At 33.6% G+C, this 19,505-nt stretch overlaps 1 protein-coding gene across 1 annotated transcript in view; it reads left to right on the top strand.

Moving 5' to 3' along the window:
* The first annotated feature begins 625 nt into the window (after positions 1 to 625).
* LOC121125559 (uncharacterized) overlaps positions 626 to 19,505 on the top strand; it is a 60,061-nt gene continuing 41,181 nt past the window's right edge. Inside the window, exon 1 of the mRNA XM_040720756.2 lies at positions 626 to 837. The gene's annotated coding sequence lies outside the window, so the exon portion shown is untranslated. The remainder of the gene's footprint in view (positions 838 to 19,505) is intronic.

Raw genomic sequence — 19,505 nt, 5'->3', positions numbered from 1 at the left:
TACTCTATGACACCCCATATACCAGAATAATAAAATGACGTCACGAGGGATATATTTTACCTAGTGGGCTCTAGGCGAAGAGTAGACACTCAAGGTAAGGAAGGTAGGATTGAGTAATTCTCTATTCTGATTGGCTTAAAATTAGAAGCTGCTATATGTTCCTCTATTCACGCAGACAGTTTGAACAGACGTCTCCCCCCTAGCAAAAAGAGAAAAATAAGGGGTACCACGGCACAATAACACGATATTATAGTTCAGTGTTAGAAACATAGTCTTTCCTCTTTTTAGATTCAATTGTTTTATTTTTCCTTAACCGCTCTTTCTCTAAAGTCCTTTAGTTTTACCTACTTTAAGGAGCTCCAAGTGGGATTGGACTGCAATGCATACCTAAATAAATACCAAGACAACTCTACAGTAAGGCCATATCTTAGTCTAACGTATATATCTTTGAACTACTAACATAATAGTTACTAAAGAAACCTTCTGAAGAGAAATAAATCTTTGATCTGTAAACATATATCAACAAAAAAGAGAAGGATTTTTTTCTTTTTTTCCCTCTTGAAAATAAAAAGAAGGAAAAATGCTGAAGACGCATGCTGTATGAGGGATCGTAACGTGCTTTAGTATACAGAGTGAGCAAGGTTTATAATAAAACTCCTCTTTCATTGAGCACATTTATCTATTCAACAAGTTATAACAATATAATAGTTTGAAAGTGGTGGTCGTTCATGGGTGTTTGTGCAGCGTATTTCTATTGAGACTGAAATGTTTGATTACATACTAACTTACGTTTGAAATATATATTTTTAAAATATTATTTTTCCTATCCACTAAAAGGTAAGGTGATTCTAGTAGTTGTTTATAAGACGATATTAAAATTATAAGTAGTGATGTAAATCGTGTGTATAATGGGCATGTTTAAAAAAAAAAGGAAGTCAAAAATCAACAACGTATCCCCTCATTTTGAAGAATATTTCAGAGGAGAGAAAGAATAACGCTCATGCCATTTCTCCAGAGCAGCTACAATCCATTGTGACAAGACAAAAGGGGAAGAAGGAAATACACAAGGACATAGGCAAGAATTAATCCAATGTTGATCCTCAATTCTACTCTGAGTCCAACAAGGACTTACAATTATTACTCTGCAACAAATCCTCAGGGTTACGCTCCGTCTTTTATGAGCATGCACAAACGTTCAAACGTTTTGAATATAATTGAATCCATTTAGGAAAGGATGTTCACTACTCAGGAATTATTGAATAATAATGACAAATGCTAAGGAAAAGAAAATACTTACATACTTCCCATTACTAATTCCAAAAATAAGGGCCAGCTAATAAATTCACAAAATTTACGCCACTTTGTACAAAACCTGTCCTAGAAATCTGAATAAGCTTTTTCCAAATATGTAATCATTACTATTTAATTTTAAAAGATGAAAAATCTGAGTAAACTAATAACTTGTCATACAAATCGAGTGCATTTTAATAATGGATGACAAATGAATAATGAAGATGTATAGACTACATCTTTTTCAGTTTGTTTAGACATATTACTTACTATAAATATTCAATATAAATATCATTAGAACAAGGAGATAAGTAGAATGTACAAAATGTGAAATTGACAATTTTAACGAATATTTTGAAACATATGAAATTTATGGAAAAAACAAAATCACTACAAGCATAAAAAGATCAGAGGCCGTGATGAAATCACAGCCAAATGATGAAAATCAACTTTTAAAAAATCCCCTTTTTTTCGCTCCGTAAGGTTATATTCAATATAATTTATTCTACAAAAGTATTTTTTCCTTTAATGTAATAAATTATGTCGAAAAGCATTGATATATGCTACAAAATTCCATGGTTTAAAATTTAACAAAAATAGTTACAAGTCTTTTGTTCAAATTTTCATATAGTTTTTTTTTCTTATATAAATAAATAATACCGAAAAATTTTCAAATTTTGTCGAAACATAATCGAATAATCAGGATCTTAATATATTTTCAATGTCCTTTTTTCTAGAAACATAATATCTTAATTACTTTTCTTTACAAATGAACTTTTCCATTATTAGAAAAACGAATTTATTAATTTTTGTCTGACAATTTTATAATGCAATTATTCAAATATTTAATATAATCTCTTTATGACTTTAGAGACTAATTGGATGCAATTAGTGGGTATTGTATATATTTAATGCAAAACCCCATACTGCGATTTTTACATAACCCATCATTACTTCCCCAACTAGCTGTTGTGGAACAAGTTATTTTCAGATTCGCAGTCGAAAAAGCCTGATATTAATTTAATTTTGAATAATTATTCGACTTATGTTCGACCACTGTAGGAATATTGTCATACTCTTGTGGTACCTCTAATTCAAGGAAATTTTCTTCCATTTCTATAATTGTTCTAGTATTGCAACTAAAAATATGACAATTGACCAATAGGTCCAAAAATACTACGGTTGGCCGTCTTGTCTGAAAGTTCAAGTTCCTCGTAGAAGGTATGTGGACTCTTTGTATAATTATTGTTGAAGTAAGACGTTTCATAACAAAATACATGTGTAAATATAACAACCAAGGATAAATTACTTATATCCTTCAGAGGCAAACCCCTAGGCTCAATAATAAATAAATTAAAATCAATTTGGTTACAATACCCATCAATGATTGAGAATAACACTGAAGAGCTGTTAGAGAGTCATAAATACCAGGTGTTCCATTAAAATCTAAACACTGGTTGAGTGATTAAAATTTATTCATATTTCAATACATTAAAGCATAACCCATGGGTTAGAAAACAAAATAAACTAGAGCTTTCTAGCTATCGTACAAGTCGAGAAAATGACACTTGAACGTGATGAACAAATTTCCATTCGCGCACTCCAAGGAGTTGGGTGTCTCTAGGACCACTGTCGAAGCCGTCAACAAGTCTGAAACGTGGAGAGGAAAATGGGCTTTGTCAAAAAGGCCAAAGTTGATCCGGAGGAGTTAAAGAAAATAGCCCAGGGCAATCCCTTCATTTCCATCAAAGCCCATACAATAGATCTCGGGGTTTCACAACATACTGTCCTGAGATCTATAAAAAAGAGGGTGGAAAGAGACTTGTAAGGGTGGAGAGCCGTTGTAAGACTCGTTTTTTAGACACTTTTCGCCCCCCCCCATGCAGCCGCCTTGATGCCAACCCCCTTGACTTCAGCTTTTGGGTACATGCCGAGAGGGAGCCTTCAGTTGGTCGTCATCCAAACACCGAGGCTCTCAAAGCCACGGTCAGTCAGCACTGGGACGCCTTGACAGAGTACTACATCTGGACCATGCGAAAGGTACGAGAAAGTTGTCAAAATACTAGCATGTATATATATTTAAAAAATGTAAATGTTGGTAATTTGCAATATATTACTACTATTATGAATGATTTCTTCTTATTTTAGAAAATTCTGACGTTTTTTTCGAGCAAGGAGCATTATCATTTATTTAGTGATATTTTTCAGTAAATATGTCATCTATATAAGTTGCCAAGATATGGTTTTCTTTTTGGTTTACACCAACAGGGGTTTGGACCATTTTCACGCACACGTTGTAAAGGAAAGTCCCTATTGGACTGAAAGTAGGATTTAAAGATCGACAATGGAGTAACTCCTCTCTATATACTTGCTTCATACGTAGATACTTGGACCAAAACTATTGAAATGTTATGAAAGCTAATTTCCTCTCCCCCAAAACATTCTTCAAATTGTCAGGTGTGCCGTGTTGGTTTTTTTTGGGTTCCTTATTTTTTTAACATGCCAAAAAATGCTTACAATTTGCAACTTCAAATATAAGCTCTAAACAATAACAATTGAGGGTTTATTTTTTAAATACCTATGTAGTGCGTTATTTTAAGGTCTCAGAATGTCGAGACATGAGCTTCACATAAATAAACTGTATCGTTTTTAAAAGGTTACAGTATTACAATTGCTTTAGTGGGGAATTTAAAAGAGTAAAAATACAATAAAAATTGTTTCTTGAGATACCTACTCAAATTAAATATCCTTTAAATTGTAAATACTTTTAAGTGTAGTTTAAATGTATCCTAATATTTTTCTTAGCCATATATTTTTAAATGTTAAAATGAAGTTAATTATAACTCATTTTTCAAATTCTTATTGAATGATTAAGTATTTATATAAAAAAAAAAGTTATATTTTTAAGAATATTAGTAATGTTGCTAATATAGTTAAAAATATTACTGTTGCAAAAAAATGAAGAATATATAAGAAATTCATCAGCTATGATGCATTAAATATGTCCTACCAGTATCTAAAAATAATAAAAACTCAATATATCTACTATATAATAGTTTGGTCCAGGACTTTGAGAATTGACAACAATTGTAGGATTGATATCATTCATCAAAATCGACATAGAAGACACTTCTTCCAAAAACCTTCCATTACCTGAGGTACAACAATATTTTTTTAGGTTTGAATATGAATGAAACACAGTTCAAAGTTTTAAAAGCTAGAATGTTATTCGGCATAGTTGCACGGAAGAAATTGGGATTTTCCAGGAAAATTTAAAGAAATTTTATTTATACGTCTCTACCAGGCATTTCAAAACCTTACATTTCATCATGAGACAGTTTAGAAAGAATAAATCATATCACTAATTAACATTATAATTTATAATATGTTTGCATTTTATTGTATGATAATGAAGAAAACAGGGTTGTTTAATTTAAATCAGGTTGATTTTAATCAAATGATTTTTTTTATAAAAGTCAATGATTTAAATCATACTTTTATAAAATAAAAATATATAAATAAAAAATAAGGGAAAATTAAAAAAATAATCAGACATTTTGATGGACAATAATTATTTTCTTAATGCAGCATAATTAAAGAAAAATGACCTTGTCTACTTATACAACTGAAAGAATTATTTCTTGATTATGAATTAAGTATATTTTGTCTTTACTAACTAAATTTCTTCTGAGTTTACATATAGAACTGAAATGATTTGTACTTTATGGTCAACTTAATAAATTTTGTCCTTTTTAACTTTTTTTCTGAGATTTCTTACACAACTGAAATTATTATTCCTTAATTGTAAATTAAAATATTGTTCTTTTAAGATAAATTTCTGCTGAGTCTGACTGAATCTAACATATTTTTATGAAATATCCTTATCATGAGTTTATTCATGCAAACATCGATTACAAAAGAAAAACATGACTTCATCTGAAACTAAATAGTTGTTAGAGTTCTGTTCATTCATGGATTTGAAAAGAAAACATGTTTTGCTGCATTCTCTGTACCGTGGCGGTTCTGTAGCTTAGAATGTATATGTCCAAAAGATGAGAAGACTCGTTCTACTCCAGATGACGAGGCTACAGCAGTTATAAGCTGATAAACTGCAGTCCGAATATCACTACAGTATTGCACATGAGATTCCCACCATTCAGTAGTGTACATTGTCTTGGTCATAGGTTCTGTAAACTTAAATAACTGAAAAGGAGGCGATCTAGCCTGAAACTTCATGATGCTAGGAACATTGCCATGTTCATCTCTTCTTCATTAAGCTTCTTCCCCTCCAGTCAAAGATCAAACATGTTTGTAATGAACTGTTGATATCTTTTTCTCAACAGTTTTTCCACTTGCTGGTTGTTTTTGAGATGGTCACATAACTCTTTCCAAATATAAAATGCTTGAGCAATAGTGCATTTGTCCATTTGTATCTAATCTGAGCCTAGGCTATTGGCTGTAATCGAGACAATAGCTCCTCAGCAGAGCTTCATAAAAGTCATTTTAATCAAAAAAATCAACAACCCTGGAAAAAAATAATATGTTTTGCAAGATACGTGGAATAATCTTAATACATATTTCATCTATTTTATTTGTCTTAATAAACCGTCAATATTTTTATGAAAAAATCCAAGGATCGACAGTCCTAAGTACCGGTCCCAAGGACCGATAGGACCGGTCCTAAGACTTACTGTACTGAACGGAAGGAATAAGGACTGACACCCCACTAGCTGTATGTAGTGCTCCATGATGTATATCATATAATGATACAGTATACAGAAAAAAAGGAGTATTAGAAACAAGGAGCACTCTATAAAATGAATTGAATCCTGCAGTAGTTGAGTTCAACTCAGATTTAAAAAAAAAAAGAGGGAAGTACTGTTTATATAGAAAGTAAAATGAATGTGACTCAAGATGAGGTTTAGCAGTGAGCTAAAGTACTTTCTGCGTCATCAAATTTTAAATGTCTAAGTATTGTGTGACTTTGCTCATGAAAAACGGCAAGTAACACAGGATTTGTTTGGGAGTTAATTTCAACTTGTTGCCCCATAAAATTACAGATTTTCGGACAGAGTGCAGTAGGAAAATTTTTCTACTTCAATAAAATTAATTAAGGTTTCAGGTTCCGATATGTTGTTTTGATTTTATCTTTAATCGGACGAAAAATGAGTGAACAGGGATCAAAAGTGCAAAGGGTTTCGGATCTCCTCGACATGGATGTTGATCCAAAAAGAATTTCAGACATTGTCGGTGTGACCTTGAGGAGAGTTCGGAACGTTAGGTTGCCCAAGGAGAATGGGGAAGGAGTGAAAAAGAACAGGAAGTGGAGGAAATAGTTTGAAGCGAGATAAACCATTTTTCAAGTCCCTGGAGACCACGATCAAGGAAGATACAACAGAATCAATGCACCGCTTGGCTGACAAGTTCAATGTGGACGAAATTACCCTCAGGGGCGCAGTTAACTAGACCCTTGGCATAAAGAGCTTTGTCAGGACTCCAAGACATCTCCTCTCCGACAGGATGAAGGCATTAAGGCTTGAGAGATGCAAGAAAGTCCTTAATTACTTGAAGAGTCGTCCGTTGACTGTGAAGATCTTCCCAAACAAGAAGATCATCACAGTCGACCAGAATTTGAACCGCAGAAACGACATATTTATAGCAGCATCACCTTCAGGACAAAATATCAGGTCTAAACAGTATGCTTGGGAGTCGTGGCTTTGGATGGGTAGAAAATGGATCCCTTTTTCTTCAAGCCCAATGAGGAAATCGGAGTTGAGCCTACCATAAGGTCCTGAGGTGTAAACTCTTACTGTGGCTGAAGGTTAACTATTCTGAGAACAACTTTGTCTGGACCCAAGACGGTGCCTCCAGCCATATGGCATTGAAGACACATAGCTTCTCAAGGAGCACTTTGCTGACTTCTGGGACGAGATCACACAGAAATGTGCAAGAGCTAGTTTCCCATCAAGAAGTAATAGGCCAAAATGTCTGCCGTTTAAATTGTAGCAAGCAAGTTCCAATTTCCTCTAGAAGCTGGAGGTGGCCATATTTAATCATTAATTGTTAAAAGTTTTTCAATAACATTTTTCATTATTCTTCTCTAATAAAAAGTTATTAAGGTCTTAGTTTCGCTTTTTGATCTCGAAAAATTTCTTTCTGTCGCACTCTGTGGATGATTGTGTGTGTTTTTTTTTTCTTTCCAATATACCGGACTATTGTTAGTACGAAAAAAACTATAATGAAATTAATTCCTATCAACCAGAAGATAATTACCAAGGAGATCTTTCTTTGGACATGAGTACGACTGATGCATAGTGATGCAAATCCGGTGTATTTTTAAGCTCGACCTTTTTTTGTAATTGGTAATTCTTGCCAATGTAATTGTTAACTTCCTATTCCCCTTTTCCCTTGCCACAGGGATTTTCTAGGTCTCATAAGACCTTTGGGAAGGCCGTAGAAACTGCTGGACTCTTTGTCAATTTTTTACAACCGGAACTTATTCTCCCTGCGATATGATCCAATGGCCTCAGTGGCTCCTGGAGAAAAGAAATAAATATTAAAACAGGTATATGCAGTGTTATTACGTCAAAAATAAATTGTCCTACCAATGAAGCATCCCCCTAAGTTTCTAAGCTAGAAATTTTCTTATCTAAAACAAAGAAAAAATGAAATATTTTCATTATAACATCATCAAATTTTTGAACTAATCCCCTTCCACCACCCCGAACAAAAATCCTGCAGACAAATTAAGTGCGTGTGAGTTGCTCTAAACGACATTTTTTTTCTATTTTAATCGACAAAGTATCAAATTACAGATAGTAGTTTTGATATTCAACCAAGTATAAAATTATTGGTATCGTGACAACGCTAATAGACTAATAATATATTGTAAAAAGTGTTTGTTTCACATATTTAGTTATAATAGCAAAAAATTATATTGGTGAAAATAAGATCTTAATTGGTTCATTTTCCAAATAATGATATCATTTATTAATCTGATATTACATGTTGATGAATTCATTTCTTTTTCTTTCTGCAAATATATCCATTTACTTCTTTGTTTTCCTTACTATAATTACGGTTTAGTGCACAGGACGTTACATTTATTATATCACGCACCGTTTTATCCCAAAGAACAAAAAAAAAAAAAAGGAACAAAATCAGTTGTTAATTAGCCAAATATGTGAATCAACTCAAAAAAAATTTGGTCCTTCTGAAAAAATGAATTATTATTTTCATTAGAAATTGCATAATTTGTGGTCATCACAAAAATACAGCTAGGAAAATGTGTATTATGAAGAAACCAACTATTTTATTATAAAGAGTGACCCACAAAACTTTTACCTTTTGATATCGCTATAAAAAACCAAATGGATATTTTTCAATCATTTCTTTTTATATGAAAGCCTCAACATTCCGGTTGATGATAGAACACAATTTCATTCATATAGCTGTAACTGGCCTTACAGTAGCCCATTCCATCGACCTAATTTTTTCAATACATTTTCGATTGTGTCAGCTTCAATAGCTACAATGACGACTCCAATTTCGTGTTTCAAATCGTCAATCGTCTCTGGATGGTTGGTGTAACACTTATCCGTGACGGCTTCCCACAAAAAATAGTCCAACGGAGTCAAATTGCCGCTACGAGGTGGCCAGTGGACGCTACCATTTCGGCTTATTATGCGATTGTCGAAGACAGAGCGCAAAAGATCCACTGTAACGTTGGCTGTGTGGCACGTAGCGCCATGTTGTTGGAACCAAATGTCGTCGATGTCTTCCTTTTCCATTTGGGGTAACAAAAAATCTTCCAACATGACCCGATTGCGCTCACCATTAACCGTAACGGCAGCTCCTTGCACGTTTTCTCGTTTATTTGCTTTCGGCAACAGCAGCAATGTTATCGATTGAGTGCACTGGACGAACACGGGAACGCGTTGTTTTATCCATTAACGAACCAGTTTTGCTCACACGCTCCACAAATTTTTCCACAAACTGCCTGGAAGGCGCTTTATTTCAACCAACGTAATTTTCTTGCAGTTTCGTTTGAAGACTCTCCATTTTGGAAGTATGTCTTCAGTATTTCCCAATTTTCTTTGAGCGTAAACTTAACCATTTTGTAAACCGGAGACCTTTTACAAAATATTAGATACAATAAGAATGTTACTACAGCTGTAGGATGTCAAAAAAGTGGTAGTTCAAAATGCAACCGCTAGATGGGCCACCTAGACTGAAGTCATGTGTATTTTGTGTTTTATAAGTGCGACTGGCTTACATTAGATGCTGTAGGAAAGATAAAACTACATAATAAAAAATCTTATTTGTGTGTTTCGTAATTGTTTGACTCGTTATTGTTTGAACAGTTTGTCGAAAATGGGCATTTTTACATTAATGTTTACCGGGTGGTCCATTGAAATATGAAACTTACTTTGTCAATAATTAATGAAGGTTGATTGATTGAAATTAATTCATATATCGATATATTAAAGCATAAACAGTTAGTTACAAAACTTACAAACCTGAGTTCTCTAGCTCAAGTACTAGTCGAGAAAATGACACTTGAACGTCATCGACGAATTTCCATTCCCACACTCCCAGCCCTTGAACGTCTCTAGGTCCACCGTCTACACAAGTCTAAAACGTTGAAGAGAAAGAAGGACTCTGACTTAAAGGTCAAACTGGGCCTGGAGAAGATAATTAGAAAGCTAAGTTAAAAAAGTAACGTTGAAATAAAAAAAGTCAATTTCGGGCATCTCTTTTATTTATTTTGAACGAAATTGATTTTCTTTTGTCGCATCAAAAATGTTGTGAATGCTGTATATAATTTAAAATATGGGCAATCAAAAAAGTGAGTGGAAAGAGCCCTGTGAGGGTGGAGACGTCACTTTTGACACCAGCAATGAAAAAAAACAACAAAAAAAACATCTCCTTTGTTGTTAGACTTTTTTGAATGAGTTTCGAATGAGTCTTTTGAGTTGTTTTGAACTCTTTTGGGACACATTTGGTCCCCTTGAGCCTTGATGCCAAACCCCTCTTCTCACAGTTGAAAAGGTGCTAATTCGAATTCAACCAAACAACTTTCAGAAGAAGTGGAAACATCGAGAGTAGACAAAAAATGCAATCTTTTTAATATTGTAACGTTCAAATAAAATAAAAAAGTCAATTTAGCGCGTCTCTTTTTCTTGATTTTTGTACAAAATTGATTTTTTGTTTTGTTAAACAAGTATTTTGTCAAAGCTGAACATATTTTAAAATAATATGCTAATTTGTGTTAAAGGTATATGAAGTCAAATAATGATTTTGAATAAGTGGAAAGCCCCTCTCAAAAACTCTTTTAAAATACAACAAATTTATTTTTATATTTGTTATTCAAAGTGCTAAAATTTGCACTTACTTAAGAAAAAATAATTTTAATTTGTAATCCTTACAATCGTAATTTTAATAGACGACATTGTTTCAACTTTTTTTTGCCTTTGGATTATGATAATGCGTTTCTGATTGTTCTCTCATTGTCTGGTTTCTTGAGGTAAAAACAATTACGAGCACGTAATATCAATCCAAGAGCTAATATTTGTTGACTGTGTTCTTTTTCTAGTTAACAATACTATATTACGCTATCCTAATTACTAGAAATGTACAAAAAAGTCGTAGTTCAACTTGTTTTTTATTGTAAAAAAAAAGGAAAAATGGAAAGGTTTTGAAAAAAATTGAGAAGAAAACTTTTCCGAAAAAACTTAAATTTTATTTTTTTCAAATATTAAATTTTTGCACCAAAAATTAAATTTAAAAAAAAATAAAGCAACTTCTTATAATAATTTTCTAAAAATACACAGCTATTTATAAAAATTAAAAATTGTTGGAAAACAAATTCTATTAATAGATTTTTCCCCCAAAAACCAAAGCTATTCACAAAAGAATTTTTTTTGGGAAAAAGTTTAAAAATACACAATTGTTCACAAAAAATTAAATTTTGTAGAGTAAAAATTGACAAATTCAATTTTTTGAAAAACATTTGAAAAATAATTTTTTTGAAAAAAATTTCAAATATAAAATTTATTTTTTAAAAAGCAAAAATTCATTTTTTCTCTTTGTCATTTTTACACAGAGATTTTTTTTTCTTCCGCTCCATAAGAATAATTTTTATTCACTTGTCAACACAGCTATAATTATTTAAGATCATTTGTTAAAATGGCTTTAATTACAAAAAAAGTGATAGAAATATTACTTTATGGAATGCATCTTATGAATGGAGTAAAGAACTAATATTATTTCTTCTTCCTCTTGGGGGGGGGTATTCAGCAGTAATATGTACTAAAAAACAAAACAAACATCTAACCGTATACTACATAATTGAAACTAATAGTCGCAATCCGTTATGGGATTTTGAAAGGTTCAGTATTCACATAAACAAAAGAACACGACAATATTATACAGGGAGCGGGGATCAAATTGTCGTCAAAATATTTTTCTACAAAAAACAACACAAAATATAGATTTTTTAACTTTTTATTGAAAATCAAAACTATGACAAGCATATAGGTATAGAGTAGCCATTCATTCGATATAATTACCGTTGGCATCACTAACAGCCTCAATACGGCCTCTGAACCGACCGCAGGCTCTTCTGACCATCTCATTGTCCATGTTGCCGAATATCTCCTTGATGGAGTCCATCAGGCTGGCCTTGGTGCTATGGGGATGTCTGTTGGTATGTCTCTTGACTTAGTCCCAGACGAAATAGTCCAAAAGATTAAGGTCGGGAGAGTTAGGAGGCCACAAATCCTTGGTTACGACGTCATAACATTTCTCGGTTAACCACTGCATGGAGATTTTGGACACATGGCAGGGTGCTGACTCCTGTTCATACACCCAGGGCCCCAGATCCCTCGCCATGGCCTTCATGGAACCTGGTAGGGTCATCCTCAACCATCTTCTTCACCTTGTCGACAAAGTCGGTGTCCCTGACCTTCCTGTCGGCGCCCTCCTCCTTGGGTGCCCTCTTTATGGTGGCATCAACATCCCAGGTGTCCTCTAGCTTCTTACGGATACGCTGAACAGTCCGTAAATTCACTCCTAAGGTTGAAGCAATCGTTGAATTGGAGATTTCACCTCCATTATACACCAATGCGATGACTACGGCGGACCTCGAAAGCTCCTCGTTCCACTTATAGCTCTTTATCTCCTCATATGATGACGGCATGATGCTAACTGAACTACGTATCGTCAGCTGACAAGAATAGCTTTTCTATTTGGTAACCAGTTTTTTATTTGATAATGTCGTCTTCAAGTTATCAAGGTTTAAAGTAGGCGACAACTTGATCCCTGCTCCCTGTAATATAGACAAACGAAATATTACCCTTGACTTTGGACTCGTATGTTATTGGGTTTCAACACTCAAGGCTACTCTTAGGATTTCAGCTTATATTTCTAATTTTATTTCTGTCAGTGCTAATTCTGTCAGACCAGTGTTATTGAACGTTTTGTTTGATCCTGCCTCCCCAATCACCATCGTTTGACATTTAATTATAGATTTATTTGTTTGTGCATCTTTTTGTCTTTTCTAATAACTCCATATCTAATCTTTTTCTCAGATAGGACTTTGTTAATATATATTTCTAGGGTCAAATATTCAAATTGTTCTCTGATTGTTGGGTAGCATCCCAGACAATGACTAATGGATTTCTTTGTCTGTTCCAGATTTATTACCTTGTACTTTATAAACATTTGAAACGTTGTCAGCTCCTTAATTAAAAATTATTTTATTGTACTCCCCAAGACTATTGTTGATGACCCCAGTTTTCTTAAGTAGATGAAGAAAATTACTTCCCCTTCCCCCCTTCCATTTGATATTATTTCCCTTAAAAATTTATTTGTGAGGTCCCTGGTATTTCTGGTTAAGTTTTTCGGATATTGACTTGACCTGTACTTTTAATCAGGCCCCAAATTAATTCGATATATTTGACGTAGATATTAATTCTTCTACTGTGTGAATCTTTAATGATTACAACTTATTAATTTCTCTTTGTGAAGTAATGAAATATTTCAAAGTCTTTAAGTCTTGCAAAGGAACCTTTTGGTTTTGGATCAAGACTTTAAACAGTAGTTTTTAACCTTATTCATGGTACATAACTCTGAACGCTTCATCAGTGCATTCACCGAACCCCTTCGTGATTGGAAAAATAAAATATGATTGATTCAGAATATAGGTATATATTTTATTAGTCCACAAACTGAACCATGCATCAGAAACCAAAAAACAAAACCAAAAAAAAAAAAGGATTTTCATACAAAAATAAAACTCAATGAATATTTGCTGCAAATCCATATACAATTTCAGAAATGCGTGGCGTCACCTTGGCAAGTACCACTCTTATATAGGTTTCTCAATAGATTCTGTTCCCTTTTTTTCGTTTTTATCTCGACAATACTCAAAAAGGATTTATCACAAAGATATGTTGTTACAAACGGTTTGTGATAAATTATCTTAAGAAGCTTTTTCCTGCATAATGATATTCGCCATCTTCAATGCAGCTGTTTATACAAGAGTTTCACCAATGGTGTGTTCTTCGCTCTGCTTTATGATGAGGTAAGCAACTTTGTTCGATGCTGTGGGGATTGTTTTGTCGATGGGTACAAAGCTGAGAACAGGTAGAGTAGCCTTTTCATCAAATCGAGCTCTCTTCACCTAGAATTCAGCAAGTGTTGTGTTCTTGTGCAGCTTTAGGAAGTGTTCCTTCAGTTTGTCGGTGCTAGACAAGAATGGATAAAATTCGTAGTGCAAATCATGAATTGAGGACACTGACTCTCATCACGTTCCTTTTTACACGTGAATCCATATTGTACACCTTCGTCAGATCACTTTCTTTTTTTGCTTGACATAGTTAGTATGAAAGATAAAAATAAAATTACAACTGGCGTACAATCACTACAGCTACAAGTTGGCTAATGAGTTCACCAAGTTCCCTGCAGCACAGATATCAAAGCTTAGTAATCTGGTTTGATCACCTGCAGCCATTGATCGACAAGGGGAGTGTAACGTCAAAAATTACGTGAATGGGCAACGTTGCAACGTTGTTGCAGCATACTCGCACTGAAAGTTGGTTGCCCCGGTCGACAGTTGCGTTAGTGGATGCAGAGGGCTTGCCAAACCCCTGAAAGTGGCTCACCGAATTCCAGGGGTTCGATCGAACCCAGGTTAGGAACCACTGCTTTAATGGGCACATACAAAATCTTTTAGTTATATTTTTCCAAAACATTCAATTCGTTATATATTTTCTCTCTTTTTTAATTATTGAGGAAGACATTAAAATCCAATGTATATCTATGTTTATCGCTCCTAGTCCTCCTTGACTTTTTATTCTACCTATATATATATTTGTATACTATCATCCTTTATATTTTTAAGAAGTCTGAAATAATCTTCACATATGTATATTTAATATATCTTGTACTGATTAGTGCTCATATTTTGTCACTTTTAACCAGTGGTTTATGGATGGAAAGATAACTTCATTGTGTTCTTTAATTCTATCTATCAAATTTAGATTGTGTCACTAATTCTGTTTTTAAATATGCATTTTATTTTTTGGATATCATGATTATAATTTTCTACTTTACCTATTGTGATTCCTAGTAACTCTGTGTCTTCTTTTTATTGCATCCCTCATTTGGATAGAACTTTCTTCTTTGATATATTTGTTAAGAATGTGCTTTTATTCAAATTTGTTTGTAGGCCGCAAATATTATTAAATTCCTCCAAAATATTCATTTGATCATACATGTCCGTACCAATATATTTTTCTTACATCAAAAATGTTGTGTGGATAAAATATATTTGTGAATTTTTTTCCATTTATTTGAGTTTCCTTCAATATTTCATCTGCTCTTCTCTGAAGTGGTCTCACGGTAATATTGAATAGTAGGGACCTTAGGGTATCACCTTGTGGGCATCCTTTAATTATTTATATATATATTCCTTCTTCAGCTAACGACAAAATACATAGGGTATTTTGGTGTTGGCGAAGTAACACCGTAAGAGACGTGAAGATGCAAGCATGATTGAGCAAATGTATCAGCTGACAGAAGAATTACAATGATTATCTTTGTTCCAATTAGGATTGCCGATATCATTTGATAAGAGGAGAGGGGATATCTAGTACATTTAGTTGATGAAGTATGTGGCTGTGAGAGATCGTGCCAAAGGCTTTGGTAAAATCTATTTAATCTGTTGCTATGTTAAATTTATTTTTCGCTTGTCATCTTTTCCATTCTCGCACAGACAGAACGGCATCGGTAAGTAATCTGTTTTTCCTACTAGTCATGTGAAAAATTTATAATGTACATACATTTAAAAGTGAAATTGGCCTTAGGTTCGCTTTTCTTCTTAAATGCCTCTTTCATATTTTTTGGTAGTCTTGAGTTTTCTAAAGTTGTATCGTAAATTATCGATAAGATTATAATTTTATGAGGATTTTTTTTTTTTAGAATTTTGCAGTTAATCCTGTGGGCCTTGGCGATTAATCATTTTTTGTACACATATTGGTACATCTCTTTAATTGTAAATTCTTCTACTAATACCCTCTTCTTTTACTTTGATATTTGTGCTTTGTAATCATATTTTTCATTTGTGCTTGTATTATCATGTCTTTCAAGCATATTTTTGTAGAAACTTCCAACAATCGTTTCTACCACTTGGTCATCACTTCTTAATTCTCCTATTTCATTATAAAGAGTTATATTATTACAATTGTATTTTTCTTCGTACAGTTTGAATTAGTTAAAAAATTTTTCATTGATATTTCAGTTTAATTGTCTTGCTCGGATAAAGGCTGATTTGCTTCTAGTTCAAAATTTCCCTCCATTTCCACTAGTGCAGATGGATGTCATTGTTTCATAATATTTTTTTTACATTCCTTTTTCTCCTTTGCTCGCCTTTTTCCTTTTTTTTTTGCCAGCTTCTAAGATACATGGGAAGATTTAGTTTTTTCGTTTATTTCATTTTTTATTTATGTTTAAAACTTGACCAGAACAGTTTTACCGCATACACAATCACCTTTATTTATGTAGCAAAAAACAAAGTGTAAGTATTTATCCACCGCACCAGATATTTGGTCGAAATTTAACTATTATTATATTCCCTTTTTATATTTACAAAATGGAAACAGTTGGAGCATTGCCTAGTTTGGTTAGTGTATTCCATCTGATAAACGGTGTTCTCTAAAGGTGCATACGTTGGTAAGTTTGACGGTTTCCCTTCAACAGTTACTTCAAGATCAATAACGTTTTTGCATTGATAAACTCTTTGGTTGCAATCCTGTGTCAATTATCACCTTCATTTATTAGCTTCTGCGTATATTGTGACCTTGGAGGTTCTTCTATTTCCGATAAATTTTTCCAAATATATTAGTTATTATGCAGTCACTTGCTTGATCCATTCCGACTTGTATAAGTATTTTAACACTGTGGAATCGATGCCTACGACGTTTTGAAAGATTACCTATTCCATCCTTGGTATCACGTAAGAAATCCTTCGTTCTTCATCTTGATTTTGTCGCCTGTTCCTTAATGTATATGTCCGGAGGCGTAATGCCCAAAACTGCTTCCCATTATTGCATCATATGTAGGTATTTACATTGTACTCCTGAAGCTGTATGACTTTGGTTGGTGTAACTCTTTCATGCATTTTTTCTAGGCGTTGGAGGTTTCTTGTAAGTCTTTTTTGGACTCGTAGTCGAATTGAGGATCGACATTTGAGGAGTTATTGCCTATGTCCTTGTTTATTTCCTTCGTCCTTCGTCAAAGCTGCTTGTAGCTAATGAAACGTCATCAGAGCTAAACTGCTTTCCTTTGAAACATTCTTCAAATTTTCATGCTTTTCATGTTTATTTTAGGTTTCTTTTTTTTAATACGCCCAAAATGCTCTCGACTAGCATAAAAATAGTTGTACTCACCAAAGAATTCTGAGTTCTTCATGAATACATACATACGAGTATGCGGACATTTTTTATATTGATTTTTTGGGTACAAGTCCACAAATACACGTATTACTCTTATCCATCCGTTATTCATACTAGGATTATATGAAGTTAACTCATTTCACTTTTTCTAATATTATAGATACATCGAATAGTAGTGAATTAACTTTTATAGCGGGTGGGCGAAAAAATCATTACACTTCATTTTTTTTAAAATATAAATCAAGGTTTTTGTGAATGCAGTAAAATTGTTTCGGTCAAATACTGAAAATAAATAAATAAAACGAGATTTTCCTAAGTGTCTTATAAAATGAGACATGCCTTCTTAACATGATAAACGAATTTCGTTCCGCGCACTTTTGGGGCTGGCTAGAAACCAACGGAGATTGTAAAGTAATTGGGGATATCCAACATGAAACGGGACATGAACGTGGTCTTCCAGCAAAATGGTGCGCCTGCACACGTCCAAAAATCCCCTGCAGTGGTTATAGGACAACTTGCCTTTCTGGGCAAAAAAAAAAATGTGGCCCCCTACTACCCAGATGCCAACCCATTGGTCCTCACTTTTTGGGTGTATGTTGAGTCCAAGGCCTGCACCTTCTGTCACCCAAATATCAACAACCTCAAGCTTACCACCAACCAGCACTGGGATACCTTGTCTAAGGACTACATCTGCAATGGGTGCAAAGCCTTCTGTCGCCGCCTGGAAGCCATTATTTCTTCCAAGGGGGCTACGTCGATGATTAGGGTAGCCAAGACAAATATTAGCTATTTTTATTCTATTGACATACCCTATTACAACTGGTTGCTGAAATTTATCTTGATAAAGGTATAGATTGAAAGTGTAAAGTTTTTTTTTTCCATACCCATTAAAGATAATCCATATTCAATTTTGAACATTGATTACATCTCCCAAAGGTATTATTATCCCTTGTAATCCGAAGTTAAATTATAGGCAGGATAAAAAAGTCGATTTTTATGTTGAAGTTCAACAGTTTATAAGAATCAATATTACTTTTTCAATAATCATTTGTCAGTTATCCAATTATTTTAGTGTTTCAAAATAATTTATATTCACACATAAATTTTAAAAACTTTTCACGTTTTTTAAATATTATTCAAAACACAAATCTGCGTTTTCATGGAAATTTTTTATATATTATGTAGTATTTTTTTTTCTCTACAGTAGCATATATTTGACTCTCCGTTAGTGAACATCTTTTTTATAACCCAGTTCCTGAACTGGGCAAAAAAGAAAACCTAAAAAGAAAACGTGTTTAATTATACGATAAACAGTTAATTGATTATAATAATTTCGTCATTTATTTATACCTTATATCATTTAAAAATATATTCAATTCATTTTATACTCGTAAATATCAATTAAGATTCTAATAAAACCTGTATGAATATAGAACATAAATCAAAAATACATCCTCATTTTAAAATAATCTTAACAATATCAGTTTGGGATTTTAATAAGATATAATTTGTATTTCTTATACCAAGTGGTTCATTAAAATCGAACACTTTGAATTTTAAACTTCAAGATAATATAATTTATTAATTAATAATAGAATTTCAACAAAATTAATACAATAAATAGATGTGTGTCGAGCTCTCTTAATCATGATTGTAGCTGTCCTTAGCGGCAATGATGAGTTCCAGGTGGTGGAAGGCCTGATCCCCACTATGGATGTAGACCTCTTTCATGGGGTCCCAATACTGTCTGTCAGTTGCTTTGAGGGCCTCGGTGTTTGGATGAAGTACACAGCAGGCCTTCCCCTCGACATGCATACAAAAATAGTAATCGAGGGATTTGGCATCAGGCTGTAGTGACGCCAAAAGTGTCAAAAAAGTGTTCATTCAAAATATTCTTCCAACGAAGGAGATGGGGTTCTTTCATTGATGGTGTCAAAAGTGGCCTCTCCACCCTCGCAAGGCACTTTCCACCCACTTTTTTGATATCTCTCCGGAAAGTTTGGTGTGAAACCCCCAGATATCTTGCATGGGCCCTTGTGGACATATAGGGATTGGCCTGGGCTGTTTTATTTTCTTCAGGTCCAGTTTGGCCTTTTTGACAGAGTCTTACTTATTTTCTAACGTTTTAGCTTTGCTGGTGGCGTAGATGGTGGCCCTGAAGACGCCCAACTACTTGGAGTGTGCGAAAAAAAATTCGTCGATCATGTTCAAGTGGCATGTACAAGAAACGAGAAAACGTGCGAGAGAGCTCAGATTTGT

The sequence above is a fragment of the Lepeophtheirus salmonis genome, chromosome 10 (genome assembly GCF_016086655.4).
Source record: "Lepeophtheirus salmonis chromosome 10, UVic_Lsal_1.4, whole genome shotgun sequence".
NCBI classification, from domain to species: Eukaryota; Metazoa; Arthropoda; class Copepoda; order Siphonostomatoida; family Caligidae; genus Lepeophtheirus; species Lepeophtheirus salmonis.
This window is presented reverse-complemented; position numbering and strand designations above follow the sequence as displayed.